The sequence below is a fragment of the Gopherus evgoodei genome, chromosome 16 (genome assembly GCF_007399415.2).
Source record: "Gopherus evgoodei ecotype Sinaloan lineage chromosome 16, rGopEvg1_v1.p, whole genome shotgun sequence".
In the NCBI taxonomy this organism is placed as follows: domain Eukaryota; kingdom Metazoa; phylum Chordata; order Testudines; family Testudinidae; genus Gopherus; species Gopherus evgoodei.
The window spans coordinates 11,297,505-11,311,435 of NC_044337.1; the positions used below are offsets into that span (position 1 = coordinate 11,297,505).

The 13,931-nt window shown below is 47.9% G+C and overlaps 1 protein-coding gene across 1 annotated transcript in view; it reads right to left on the reverse strand.

The window, feature by feature from the left end:
* Positions 1-12,796, reverse strand: part of BRINP1 (BMP/retinoic acid inducible neural specific 1) — a 94,237-nt gene extending 81,441 nt beyond the window's left edge. Inside the window, exon 1 of the mRNA XM_030536024.1 lies at positions 12,425-12,796. The gene's annotated coding sequence lies outside the window, so the exon portion shown is untranslated. The remainder of the gene's footprint in view (positions 1-12,424) is intronic.
* Positions 12,797-13,931: the final 1,135 nt, after the last annotated feature.

Here is a 13,931-nt window from a genome sequence, read left to right on the forward strand (position 1 = left end):
TCCTTTCTTATTCCATTTGGATTCAGATGCTTCCATTGTGATGCAGGGTGCTGTGCTGTAGCAGCTTCTGCGTATATGATGGGGTCCTGTATCTTACCACAGAGCCTCAGCTGGAATCCAGGGCCAGACACTGAAATAAGTTCAGAGCCACCCACAAATCAGTTTCCTTCTCCTCTTCCATCCCCTCCCTCTCTCCCACTCTACCCACCATGGCCCGTTCCTTGACGCATCTTAGATGGTGCTGGCTAAGGCTCATTATTAACACATGCTAGACCACTAATGAGCATCTAAAGGAGGAGAGAGTGACGAGAGGAAAGCGGGAGTGGAAAACAGGATGAAAAGGAGCGAGGAGGGGGACAGACAGTGATACGGATGAATGGAGAAAAAGTGCAGGAAAGAGAGGAGTGAAGGATGATAGAAAGTGCATATAATTAACCTGTGATTCAGTGGAGAGGGCACTAGCCTGGGAGTCAGAAAAAACAAGTACTCTTTACCTGACTCTGCCACTGACCTGCTGTGTGACCTTGGTCAAATCACTTCCTCTCTGCTATGTTTCTGTTCCCTCTCCCACCTGTTGTCTGTCTTGTCTATTTAGGGTATAAGCAACTCTGGGCAGGGACTGTCTCTCACTGTCTGTTTGTACAAGGCCTAGCATTCTGGTGCCCCCATCTTAGGTGGGGTTGCTAGGCACTATGATAAAACAGATAATAATAATAATAATAATAACAGCCTGTAAAAACTCATTGCCAGGCATGGGGAATTGCAGGGAGACTGAAGCTCTGTGAATCTGTTGGGCTGTTGAGTTCCTGAACCTATTCTCCCCTATAATTTAAACCTACATTTATTATACAAGAGTGAGTCAATTTGAAAAAAAAAAATCTACCTGTGCCAGTGCCTTCTCTGAGGGATAGGAAAACCACGATAAAAGTGAGCTGGAATTCAAATTCGAAGGCGTTTGTCATTAGAATTTGTCCCTTGTTTCCTATCTCTGCTCCTTCTTTTTCCTTCCAAATTCCTTTCTTGTTCTGCTCCAGTCTCTGTTTCCTTTTCCCCCTCAATGTTTCCACTGGAGTCTGTCTCTTTCTTCCCCTCTTTTGTCCTGCCCTCTTCTCAATAGCACAAGAGGCCAAGAATATTGGGATTCAAGTAAAAAACCGGAACCTGGGATGGCTGAATGGGTTTGATATGAAGCAAAGAGGGTCAGTGCCTCCCTGCTTTCAGCAATCAGACATGGCTGGGTTAAACAGTATTCCAAACGAAGGGCTGGACACCTATGGATAAGTCTAGCATATGGGTAAAAATAGCATTTACAAATGTTACCCACCATTCAGTGGGCTCGGCCTCCTCCGCTGTGCCTGATCCACAAAGAACATGAGCCTGCTATGGTTCCCAGCGAGGAGAGTTAGGCACCTAAATATATTTAAGGACCTGAGCCTTAATCCTTTAGCAGCAGCAGGAGCTCTTAGCTCTGGAGTGCCAGGGTTTGGTCTCTAGTCATGACCAAGGTAAGAGTCATTTCACAGTAAGGATCCCTCACCTACATGTTTAAGGGCCATCAAGCCTCATGCTTCAGGGCATTAGCTGATCAGCAGTTAGGGTGAGGAATGAATCCCTCCCTTGCACCCTTCCTATACTTCAGTTAGGCTTACTAGAGTGGTATCCAACAAAGAAGTTATGCTTTCCTCTAAGGCGCCATCAGCCTTTAAACCTCCCAGTCACCAAGACAAAGGGCAAACTTCTGATTTCATTTGTATGGGGGTGAGTCCCCAATAATGTCACTGAAGCCTATGGAGTTATTCCCGCTTTACCATCCATGTGATTGAAATCTGGATCTGGCCCCTCAGTCTGCAGTTACTACATTTGTACAAATCCTTCAAGGAAAACAACAACGCAGAATTGCACAGATTCCCATTCTTGCAGTCCCAGTCTGTAAATCCTCACTCCCTTCCACCCTCAGCCTCCATCATCTGCAAACAAGCTTCCTGGAATGTAGGTAGAGGCCAATCTATCCAATGATTACTTTCTTGCCTGAATCTCTCCTATTAATTTTGCATGAGGAAAGCTTTCCCTGTTCGCACCTCCCCTCCACCCTCCCCTTTCCATGCAAACCTCTATAAACACAGCAATCATTCAAACCTACATAATACCTTATCGTGGGTTTTGCACCTGCCCATCGCATCTCCCCCTTATTTCCTATCCTATAAGCTGAGTAGTCACTCACCCCTAAACGGCAGCTTATCTCAGCATTTACACCTGCCTTGCCAATGAACTCCATGTTCTACCTGTCAGATCCCCCAGATCGCATATCTCCTGTCGGCTGATTATTCCATCTAGAGTTCATGCGTTCTTTGCAGCTGCTTCCCTTTCATCCTTTCCACCTGCTCTGAAAAGTTACCCTGCCTTCTTCTCTGGCTCCCTTACTGCTGTCACTGTCTCTACAGCTGATTGCATGTCTATGTATCTTTTTTATACACCCGATGTGTGGTGCCACCTTTGCAGTGTAATCATCCGCACTTGCCTTAAAAGAGTTGCAATGACAAAGGCAGAATCGCTATATATAGAGGCATCTGTAAGTAGTGGTGGGCCCAATCCGAAATCCCAGATCCAAAGAATCCCCTGAATTTCGGCTCTGAGGAAAGGAAGGAGAGTCTTTTTAAGACTCTACCCTGAGAGTCTGGAGATCTGGCTCTGCCACTGACAGCCTCTGTGACCTTGGGCAAGTCACATAGAGCTCACTCTTTTAGAGATCTCAGGGACAGATTTTCAAGAACCGTGTCATTCCCACATTGACACCCCAATGTGCTGAACACTCTTTAGAAAACCTGTCCCATGCAGCCAGATCCAACACCCATTCAAGTCAGTGGAAAGATTTTTAGTGAACTTTAAAGGGAGTTTGATTGAGCCCTTGAGCTCTCTCTCACTTCCGTCCCTCGTTTGTAAAAGAAGGGTGGTGGCAGACCCTTTCCCCTATTCTTTGCCTGTCTTGTCTGTTTAGGTTGTAACCTCATCATGGCAGGGGCTGTATGTTTCTATGTGTATGTACCGTGTCCAGCAGCATGTGTATGTACTGTGCCCGCACTTGTGGCCCTTATCATGATAAAAATAATAATAATAATGATACCGTGGATTTGAGATTTGCAGCTCAGGCTCACTACAGTTACTTAGGAGCTCCCATTTTAGGACCTGCTCCAATCCCTATTGAAGTCAATGAGCGAGTCTCACATAGTAACATGGGAGTGGTCACATCAGATCAGACTGCTGGTCCATGTGGCCTGGTATCCTGCCTGTTTCAGTGACTGAAACCATCCTATAATGCTCAGAGATGACCCTTTACTCAGAGATGTCAATTCCTAATCTCCCTTTGACTTCAGTGGGAGCAGTATCAAGTCCCTTACCAGCTGTGGAAGGCTCTATGTAGAGAGAGAAATTCCTTCCTAACCCCAGAAGATGATCAGTTCATGCTCTGAAACATGAGATTTGATCCTCATTCTCTTCGATAGCAGAGTTGCAAATTGCCACAACCCAATCTTTACATTTCAAATCCAGCCACACACAATGACCCCCTGCAGCAGAGCAATATTTAGCTTGACTATTCAGCGAAAAAATATATTTCCTTTTCATTTGTTTTAAATGTTGTGCTCTTGGATATATATCCCCTAATTCTTGTCGCATCACAGAGTACAAATATTTCTGATTGCTTTCTCCTGTGTCCTTCAAATAACTGTATATCATGTACCTCAATGCCATTCTTCTTCCAGACTAAATAACCCATTCTTTTCAGCCCCTCTCCTTTTAAATTGGTTAATATTTGTAAAGCAGTTTGAAAATGCATTAGTATCATTCAGTTATAATGTATTTTCTGTTATTTTCTACCCTTCCTTTTAATGCCTCAAGTATCCTTCTATCAGCTGCCATCCATCTCCATTGATTCTATCAGTGAGCATATGTAGGTCTTTATAATGCCATTGGGAATTTCCTGTCACCCTTCCTGACCTGGATTTTGGAACAACCAAAGATACTAAACTTCAGTGGTTTGAGCATTAGCCTGCTAAACCCAGGGCTTGTGAGTTCAAGCCTTGAGGGGGCCACTTAGAGATCTGAGGCAAAATCAGTACTTGGTCCTGCTAGTGAAGGCAGGGGGCTGGACTCCGTGACCTTTTGGGGTCCCTTCCAATTCTATGAGATCAGTATATCTCCATATATTATTTATTATTATTACACAGGGTTCACACTGAACCTAGAACATGCTAGGGCATGGGGACTGTCTTTGGGCCTTGACCCTGCAGTCAGCTTCTTGTGAAGTCTATTGGGCTGTGCATAGGTGTGAGGAGTCTGCCTTGATGGATCTGTCTGCAGGACTGCACCTTTAGTGAGCCCTGGGGTCCCCGTTCAGGAAAGCACTGAAGCACCTACTCAAGTCAGTGGGACTTTAGTACATCCCTAAAGGTGAGCTTTGATGCATGGGGACAGATTCAAGCAGATGCATAAGTACTTTGCCGAATCAGGGTCTATGGAGTTTCAGTGCCTTAATTTAAGGGGCTCTCTTTAAGCTAGGACATAAATATTTTTTCCTCAGAGGATTCTGCAAGTTAAGGTTATTTTCCCTAAAGTCCATTAATTTTATATTCCTCCAAGTAAAATGTCATATTAATCCTTTGGTTTGATCAGATTCTTCTTAAATTGCCCGGTAATGTCCTTGCTTTTAACTAGCCTTTTCCATCATCACCCACTTGCTACTCACATCCTCCTCCAAATCACAAACAAAAGTAGTAAGCAATGCTGATCCAATATCGACCAATGGGTTTCCCCATTATTAACTTCCATCCCTCTGAGCAGCAGCTCTTCACGGTGACTTCTTAATTCATAGTACTTGGCTACCTTTTAATTCACAGGAGGGATTAACTTCTCTAAAGAGGGACCTTTTCAAAAGACATGTGAGACTGAGAGGAAATCAGATAAATTATAATCACCAGGTCCCTTTTTATCCACTATTTTATGAACATTGTCACAATTTTCTAATTGGGTTGAGAGGCCTCATTTACCCTTTAACAAGAGGTGCTAGTTAGACCCAAACCCTTATGACTTATCCAAGTGCTGGGTTATTTTCTCCTTTAAAAATATCCTCAGTCGGTTTGCCTGGAACTTGGGTGTAACTCATCACTCTGTAATTTCCTAGGCTGTCTTTAGCAAGATGCACACCCAGGGCCACATATTATCACGGTTTCTGTGCTGAGAAACAGTGAAGCCAACAGGATATATATATATATATATTTGTTTAAGCAAATCTGAGGCAGGATATGAATCCATGCCAGCAGCTCCAGGAAAGCTGTGCTCTGAAGGATACATTATACACACTCGGCAGCATTGCCGTGATTTCATATTTTATTTCTTTTTGCAATTTTACCATGATCACTATGCAATTGTTGCAAGCTACTGCCCTTCATTGCCTCAGGGTTCTTCATGTAAACTTCAGCTTCTGCTGGTGTTACCCCACAATTGCCAGCAAAAAAGTGCCCCCCCTCAATATTTACAAGTCTCTCACAGTACAGACTGATGCAAAGAATCAATGGAATTTCTACACAACTTCAGCACCTCTTTCTACATTCCACATAAGAATCTCGCTTGCTTCTGATGTTTCCCTTACTTTCCCACCGTGGTTACATGCTCTAAAGAGAAGTCATGTGTTGATAATGATGTTGCAATTCCTGCATTCACAGCCTTCCCACTGCAAATCGCAACTGTCCGATGGTGGCATCCTTCACACCTGCTTCTCCCAGTGTCCATACCTGCCCTGCAGTCTCAAGACTCAACCTGCATCACAATTCATCTGTTTGCCTACTTCTTTGACTAGTTTCCGTTCCTTACCCCTTTCTAGCCCTGACTCTGAACTACTCTACGAGCTACCTTGGTTTGTTCTTCTGTCCCTCCGCAAGTGTGATTGAAGCACACGGGCTGCACTTGTAATGCCAGCACATTTAAGGGCAAGGTTTTTAAAACCCAGCCTCCCCACCATGATTAGCACCCACCGTGTGCAGGGACAAATGGCTGCGGATGTCAGTACCTGCTGTCAGTGGTATGTCTATCAACCTCACCTGCGGTCCCAGTGGGGGTCCATAGACATCTCAATGACATCACTTGGGCTTACACATAGCTGCAGCCAGAATCATTAAGGTCCTACAGAATTGTAGACTCCAGAATGAGGGGGCAGAGTGATACTCGGTCCAAAGAGAACCTTAAGGGACAGATCGTCAGCTGATGCAAGTTGGCAGCGCTCCCCTGGCTGGGCCAACACTAGAGTTTTTATCATCCAGGGAGCAGAAAGAGTTTTCAGTACCCCACCCCCACCCAACCAAAAGATGCAATAAATAAATAGAACTGACCTGTCAGGCATAACCCTCACTCCAACCAAAACCAGGGATTTCCTGAGTGGCCATCGTAACGGCCTGCTCCTAAGGCTGGCCCTGGCCAGTGGCTCTATTGGCACCAGCTGAGATTCTAGCCCCTTACGGTATATTCTCTGTGCTACAACTCTTCGCGGTACTGGGCCGAGTTATAAAAGTGCAACCAGTACTAATACTTGTCAGACCTACAAGGCTTCCGCTTGTACTAGTTCAGGTGAAACAGCATGCAAAAGGTGACACTCTGTCCTCGGAGCCACACCAAACACATCACAAACTCTCAGTGACAGCATCAGATGTTGTTACCGAATGGCCAGTGCTGCTCTCACCCCGCCTGATTTCAAAGTGGAGTTGGCAGAGTGCTGATAAGATCTGCTGTTTTTATGCAAGCTGCGTGACATGCCCCAGGCTCTCTGCAAAGCATGATTGCTAGAGACTAAGCATCGCAGCAGGAGAGTGCAGGTCAGCATATGAGTATGAACAATGTCATGAATTCTTTCTCCGCTCCGATATTATGTTTCCCTTTTAAACAAAAAGAGCTGGATGAAATTGCTCTCGTGTATTTCTAGAGTTTCATTTAGGCACAGAACCCTCTTTTATTTCTGCCCTTGGGCTGTTGGGTAGCTTCTAAACAGTTGCTATGTTTCACCCCAGGTTGGCTTCACAATAATCCAGGGATGGGTGACGTGATTTGTCGAGCATTCTGCGACCCTCTGAGATGAAAGGTACTGCATCGATACATGAGGGTCACTATTAGCGTTAGTGCCTCAGTAACCAGTGCCCAACACTGGAGCCTGTCCAGACAACAGCTCCCAGCGTTTGTCTAGCAGTCGGAAGTCCTCTTAATGTCTGGGCTTCTGTACTCTGTAAAGTATTTATCTCACCAGTATAAACAGTGTGCAACAATGACACACGTCTGAACAAGAGCACACAGCATGAACCCCATCTAACCAGTCACTGTCTGGAGACCAGCAGTCAGAGCTGCTCTGGACGGGACCCTGAAGGCAGCATCAACTGCTGCTCCCATTACTGTCACAGGGTCACATCCAACAGCTCTTAACTGAGTTGTTTCTTTGAAGCCAATGGAGCCAACCCTGTCAACAGGGGCCTTAGAATCAACACCTGCCAGGGCTCCATTTTGCATGCTATCAGACTGGAGCAATGCTCTAGTCAACATCGCCCAATCAACACAGTTGTGCTGTGGACATTGACCTGGCATCCTCACTCAACTTTGTTCAGACCCCTCAATAACACTGTTCCACGTCTAAGCCCCATCGCCTGCCCGCTACACTTGATAGACAACACTAAGTTCTGCCTACAGCAGGTGCTCCATTTGAACAAATAAAGAAGGACCCTTCCCTCCTTTGGTTGTGCTTCAGGAGATTTCTGCTCCATCGCTTGCTTCATGACCACACAAAAAGCTGTTTATGGCAAAGGGAAGGTGCAAAGGGTAGATAGGTTGTATTAAAACCCCTCCACACAAGTAGCAAGGAGACCCCAGTCTGTAGCTCCAGCCGCCGCTCACAGAAACATGTCACAGATGATCCCGTCCTCTCTTAGACTCTGATCCACTGCACACTGAAGTCAATGGGAGTCCTTCCCCTGACTTCAGTGGGCACTGAATCAGGCCCTTCGTTCATTCTTTTTTCTAATTACATTGACTCTCTTCCTGGATTAAAAGGAAGAGCCCAGATTGTCATGTCTAAAGATGATGTCAACGACTATTTCTCTCTCTCATATGCCAAACTGAAGTAATCAGATTAACTCACTCTAACTCCGCACACAAGGGCAAAACATAACCTAGATTCAGTCTCAACAGGGGAACTCAAGGGTCCCCACCACCAAAGTTACAACCTGCAACCATGCCAGACAGAGCTGCGTTCTTCTCAGATCTCATAAACAAAGCAATGCTGGGCCCATAAATAGCCATATCGGAAACCTCCACAGAAAACTCAGGGCACTGCAGGAAGTGGCAAGTGTAACTCAGTAGGAAGGGCTCTTTTCTCTGAGTCAACTCTGAACCAATCAGTGCATAGATATGGTGCTCATGGGAGAAGCCATCTTTCAGATGATAAATAAAACCAATGGACCAGATTATGCCCCATGAACCACTCCCAGACAGGACCTTCATACCATGATCTTCCCCCCTCCAAAGAGAAAACCAGCTCAACTTCTGAATGCCCAGGAGCCTCTGCATGGTCTGGGATGATCTGACACAAGGTCCTTACTGCTTAATCTAATTAAGATCCCACCCCTATTTTGCAAGAGAAGAGCTGTTAAGCAAGCCTGGCCATTCCCAACTATGGGTGATTATATTCCATATCCCTAACTTCATCTCTGCCCTTTCAATGTGAGAAGCTATTTTTTTTCACTCTCCCTCTTAAAAGCTGTAGTGTTTCTGGCCCAGATTAGCTGTTGGCCTCCATCCCAGAAGTGGCTGCATTTCAGCACTGGGTAAGGGATTCCTTTATGCACAGGGCTGGATCGTCATCATAACCTCATTGATTTCAGCTGAGGGCTGCTGATTTACACCAACAAAGGGTTTGGTCCAGAGACTGTTAGTGCACCTGGGATCCTTTCAGACTAAAGATAGTGTATATGTCATTATTTATTATTATTACCTGCCATTATTATTAGCTACTGGCTGCAACTGTGTGAGGACTGAAAACAACACCGAGAAGGGCAGTGCGTGCAGGTCTGCATGCATCTCACCAAACCTATTCTAGGCAAACACTGTATGTCTACCTGACCTGGAACCTAGCTGCTGTGAAGCCAGCTGATCTCCTGCTTTGCAAAGCATTCCCACAACTGAAATGGAGTCAGAGCGCCCCCTTCTGGGAGTCACAATTCGATCCTGTGACACTGATTCCCTGTGTAAATGAAGATATTAGTGCACGGACTCTGAGCTAGCAAATATCGGTGTTACCAGAATGGTTTTAAATTGTATATGCATTTGTTTCTCACATACACACAAACACACACAAAGGACATTAGATATCACACACGTACGTTGCTGCATGCCTCCTCCCGACCGGAACATTGTTCAGCTGCTGTAATTTCTTATCTAGGGACTTGCATTTGTTTACTTGTTGGGTTAGTTATTTATTTACCCTCCTGTCCCTTCAGGGTTTCTTTTTACATTTATTTGCTGATATTTGACATAAATCTAGAAGTTTTGATTTTCGCAACCCCAAATCTGATTTTTTTCATGCCTTTGAATCATATGTGACTATATGAGTGTACATGTCTGGGTCACATCTGGAAATTCAAACTGATGTCTCAGTACGGCAGAGAGACACAACAACATGCACCGTTTTTTCTCTGAACCAAATTTTTTCAGAGCTTCCTCAAGCCATGTTTTTGGGGAAGGCAATGGGAGTTTCGACTGAGTGAGGACAACAAGATTTGTGTTATAAAGACCATCTCAGTAGTAACCCTCAATGGTCATGCTCAGTTCCACCTAACACTCACCAGAAGCAGAATGCCATCTCTATTCTATTTAGCCCTATACACACTTCCAAGGTATTAAACATGGTGGGGGAGCCAGGCAGGAGGGGAGATCATGGATAAACCTTCCACAATCCCTCTTGGAACCAGCTTTTAGAAGTAGCAGTACCCTCTCAATGTGTCCCTCAAATCAGAAGTTTTACCAGGACAGTCAGCTGGCCTCATTAGATTCCAGCCCTTAGGGAGATTACACAATCTCCTAACTAGGCCCTTCGAAGAGAGAGGAGGGAGGAGAGGTGGCGGTGGTTAGTGCATCTTAAACCAGTGACATCATCTTCCCCTCAAGCACCATACCAGTGTGTTCATCCTTGAACCGGGGGGGGGGGGGGAGGGGGGGCAGCAAAGCAAAGGCCTATTGGTGAGGGATTGTGCTGCAAGGACAGGAGGGTTTTGCTCTGACCCCGATAGGCAGAACTAGAGTAAAGGGGGACCTTGGAAAACTGTGTGTGTCCTGTGGAGGAACACACACACACACACACACACAGTGAAATACACAACTAACAGGGCAGGTCTGATTTCTGCGAGCCACCCCAGACAGTCTCAAGCTCAAAGTCTGTAGGGTGCAGGATGGTTCCCTCTCCTGGGAACCCTGTCTGCCTTTGCTGGGGTGAAGTAATCACTGAGTCCTGGGGCCATGCAAAGAGCAGTAAAACACAACAAATCCTGCAAAGCATTTTCGGCTGAGTGGCAATGGGCTGTGGAAGCAGACAACCCCGAAATCAATGCCCGGAAGATAATCCAAAGCAGAACACTGTGCTTTCCAAGTGAGTTGCTTACCTAAAGATGTGCAAAGAGGAGCAGTGGGGGGGGGACACCAAACCTGCCTGGAGATTTGATTTGCACTAACAGTGAGAATGGCAACACAGTGACAGTGGTGTGTGTGTAGATGGGTGCGGGAGACCAAGAATGGGGGTGGGAGATTGTTAGTCCAAAATTGTGTGTGTGTGTGTGAGAGAGAGAGAGACCAAGATTGTGTGCATGTGCATGGGGTGGGGAGTTGTGTGCGTCCAAGATGGTGTGTGGCTTGTGTACAAGAAGGGGGGAGGGAAATAGACCAAGTTACGTGAGGTGTGGTGGGGGGTGAGAGAGAGAGAATCACTAGAAACTAGGATTCATATTTAAACCAAAAATAACTGCACCTTTCTTGTGCCAAAATCTTGATTATTTTCTCTCCACCTGCCAGCCCCCCCCCACACACACACATACACACACACACAACATACACTTCTCTGCAACTCTCCCAAAAGCAGCTTAACTCCCATTAACGAATTATTATTATAAACCCAGAGGGAAAGCCAGGCTAACACGAGCAATCTTACTGTCCTATCGAGAGCATCGACTCCAGATGCCAATCCCAAGTCTACATTCATCCATGAAGCTAGGCAGCATTTTGTCTGCAGTTTGTTTTCCCCTCTCCAGGGCTCCTGCACCTCTTCCCCACCCCCACCCCCCACCCCGTATTTTATCGAGGGACACCTCCCACACCCCCAGACTTCTCCTGGCTCCTCCAAAAAATGGAATCTGTGTTGGACCTGTCGGCGATGATGATGCAATGGTGTGGAAGTGCTCTCTCACCTGACCTCCCCAAATCTCCTATGGACTGGGAAAAGCGAACTTATGCTCCTTTACCAGGCAGCATTGCAAGCAGCCTTCATAACTGAGCGGCTCATCAATACATAAAAAAATCACCAGCTCTGGGGAGAGAAGGGGGGGGTTACAACCCCCCCCCCCAGATCTATGGTCCTCTCCCCGGGCACATAAAGATGTCCCACCTCCACCCAACTCCCCTTACTTCCTTGCTGTATTTCAGTTTCGTCCAGTTCCCATTCGGGGTAGAAGCAATCAGCCCGGTGTGGGATTTAAAGCTGCAGACGTCTCCCTTCTACAGGGTTTGCTTGTCACTTGCACAAATGGAGCAGTGGATTAAGTGGAGATGACACCATCTCTTTGGGGACGTTTTCCCGAGATGTATCAATATTCTGCAATCCAGACAGAGCGCTAGATTTTCACTCCCACCTCCTGCTCTAGCCGAAGGCTGTACCCTTCCTCCCGTGCATTTTAAAAATGTACCTTGTCCTAGCTACGTGATCCCATTGCATGAAGCAGCTCCCACCCCCTATGCGTGAAAATGTCCGGACAGCCACAAACGTGTTCCTTACACACACACACACACACACACACACACACACACACACACACACACACACACACACACACACACACACCAGAAGCTAATTAGATTACAGGACTTCTGCATTGAAACAGCACATTAACTTCATGCAAACCCAAGAGGGAGGGAGAAGGGGAAAGAGACTGCCAGGCAAAGTGTGTGTGTGTGTGTGTGTGTGCTTTCAACGGCACTGACTCCGAGGGGGGAAGGGATTCAATAGGACACCCTAGAAAATGACATTACAGTAAGAAGGGATCACGACGAAGGCATGAAACGCAGTTCAAAAGCTGCGCACCAGGGCAAGGGGCTGAGGGGATTCGATGCAGATGAAACGAAACCCTCCCCTTACCTGAGGTTACTGTTCCTCTTTGGCCGAGAGCTGATCGCCGGTGGGGTTTATTGGGCTCGACGGGAAGTGGTGGGCTCCCTTCTGTGGCCAGCTGGCATACTGGGTGCTGTGCTGATCATGCAGGCGTGGGAATACTGGGGCTCTAGCAGGACTTTTCATGCTCAGACAGAAAATCCCTTCCCTGGGTCCAGATCGCAGGCATTAAGGGCAGAGGCAAATCCTTCTCTCTCCTTCTCTTTCTTTGCTTTCTTTTCTTTTGGTCTGTTCCTTCCTCCGTTTTTCTCCCCTCCCCTCTCCTCTGCCGATCAGTCTGTAGCCATCGGGGAAGGAGCAGCCGAGGCAGCGGGGAGAATGGAGAGGGGGCTGGAAATGAACATGCAAAGGGCTGTAGGAGAGAAGCGGGAGGCGGGGCTTCCAGGGAGGGGCGGGGCTTGGAGCAGCCTGGATAAAATGAATGGGGGGGGGAGAAACAGGGCGGAGCCTAAACCCGGAGATTTTATTCTAAAAAAGTGTTTTGTACCTAATGGGGGCGGGGGCTGAGGGGGGGCGCGAGGGGAGGGGCTGGCTCGGAGGAGCTGGGCGGAGGGAGCCCGGGACGTGTGAAAGGCGGGTCAGACTGGAGCTGGGGCAGCGGTTGTGGGGTGGGCAGGGGATCGCTACGGGCCAGGGCCAGCCGTGGGTGGGACCGGGCTTGCGTTGAATTTGGGGTGGGGGGGCACGGGGGAGAGAAGGGAGCAGGGGGGGATTTCTAACGAAAGTTCCCCTCCCTGGTCATTGCATTTTATTTTATTGCGAGCTGATGCTTCAGGAAGGAGCTGGCGCGCAGAGCAGAGCAGCTGGGGATCGCGGGCGCTCGCTGCACGGGTGATTTGATGCGATTCACATTTAAAGTCCTTCCTGCAAACACCTTTGGGGCAGGGGGAGTGCAGCCTGGTCCTGAGCACAGACTGAATGGGCCGGGGGGGTAAGGGGGGGGTGTTTGCAGGGCAATGCCCCCAGAGCAATGAGGGATGTGTGTGTATGGGGGGGGGATGCAGGGCAATGCCCCCAGAACACTGCGGGATGTGTGTGTGTGTGTGTATGGGGGGGTGTTTGCAGGGCAATGCCCCCAGAGCACTGCGGGGTGTGTGTGTATGGGGGGGGGTGCAGGGCAATGCCCCCAGAGCACTGCGGGATGTGTGTGTGTATGGGGGGGTGTTTGCAGGGCAATGCCCCCAGAGCACTGCGGGGTGTGTGTGTGTGTATGGGGGGTGGGGGGTGCAGGGCAATGCCTCAGAGCACTGCCGGGTGTGTGTGGTGGGGGGGGGCAGGGCAATGCCCCCAGAGCACTGCGGGATGTGGGGGGGGGAGTTGCAGGGCAATGCCCCCAGAGAACTGCGGGTTGTGTGTGTGGGGGCGAATTGCAGGGCAATGCCCCCAGAGCACTGCGGGATGTGTGTGGGGGGGGGGTGCAGGGCAATGCCCCCAGAGCACTGCGGGGTGTGTGTATGTATGGGGGGGTGCAGGG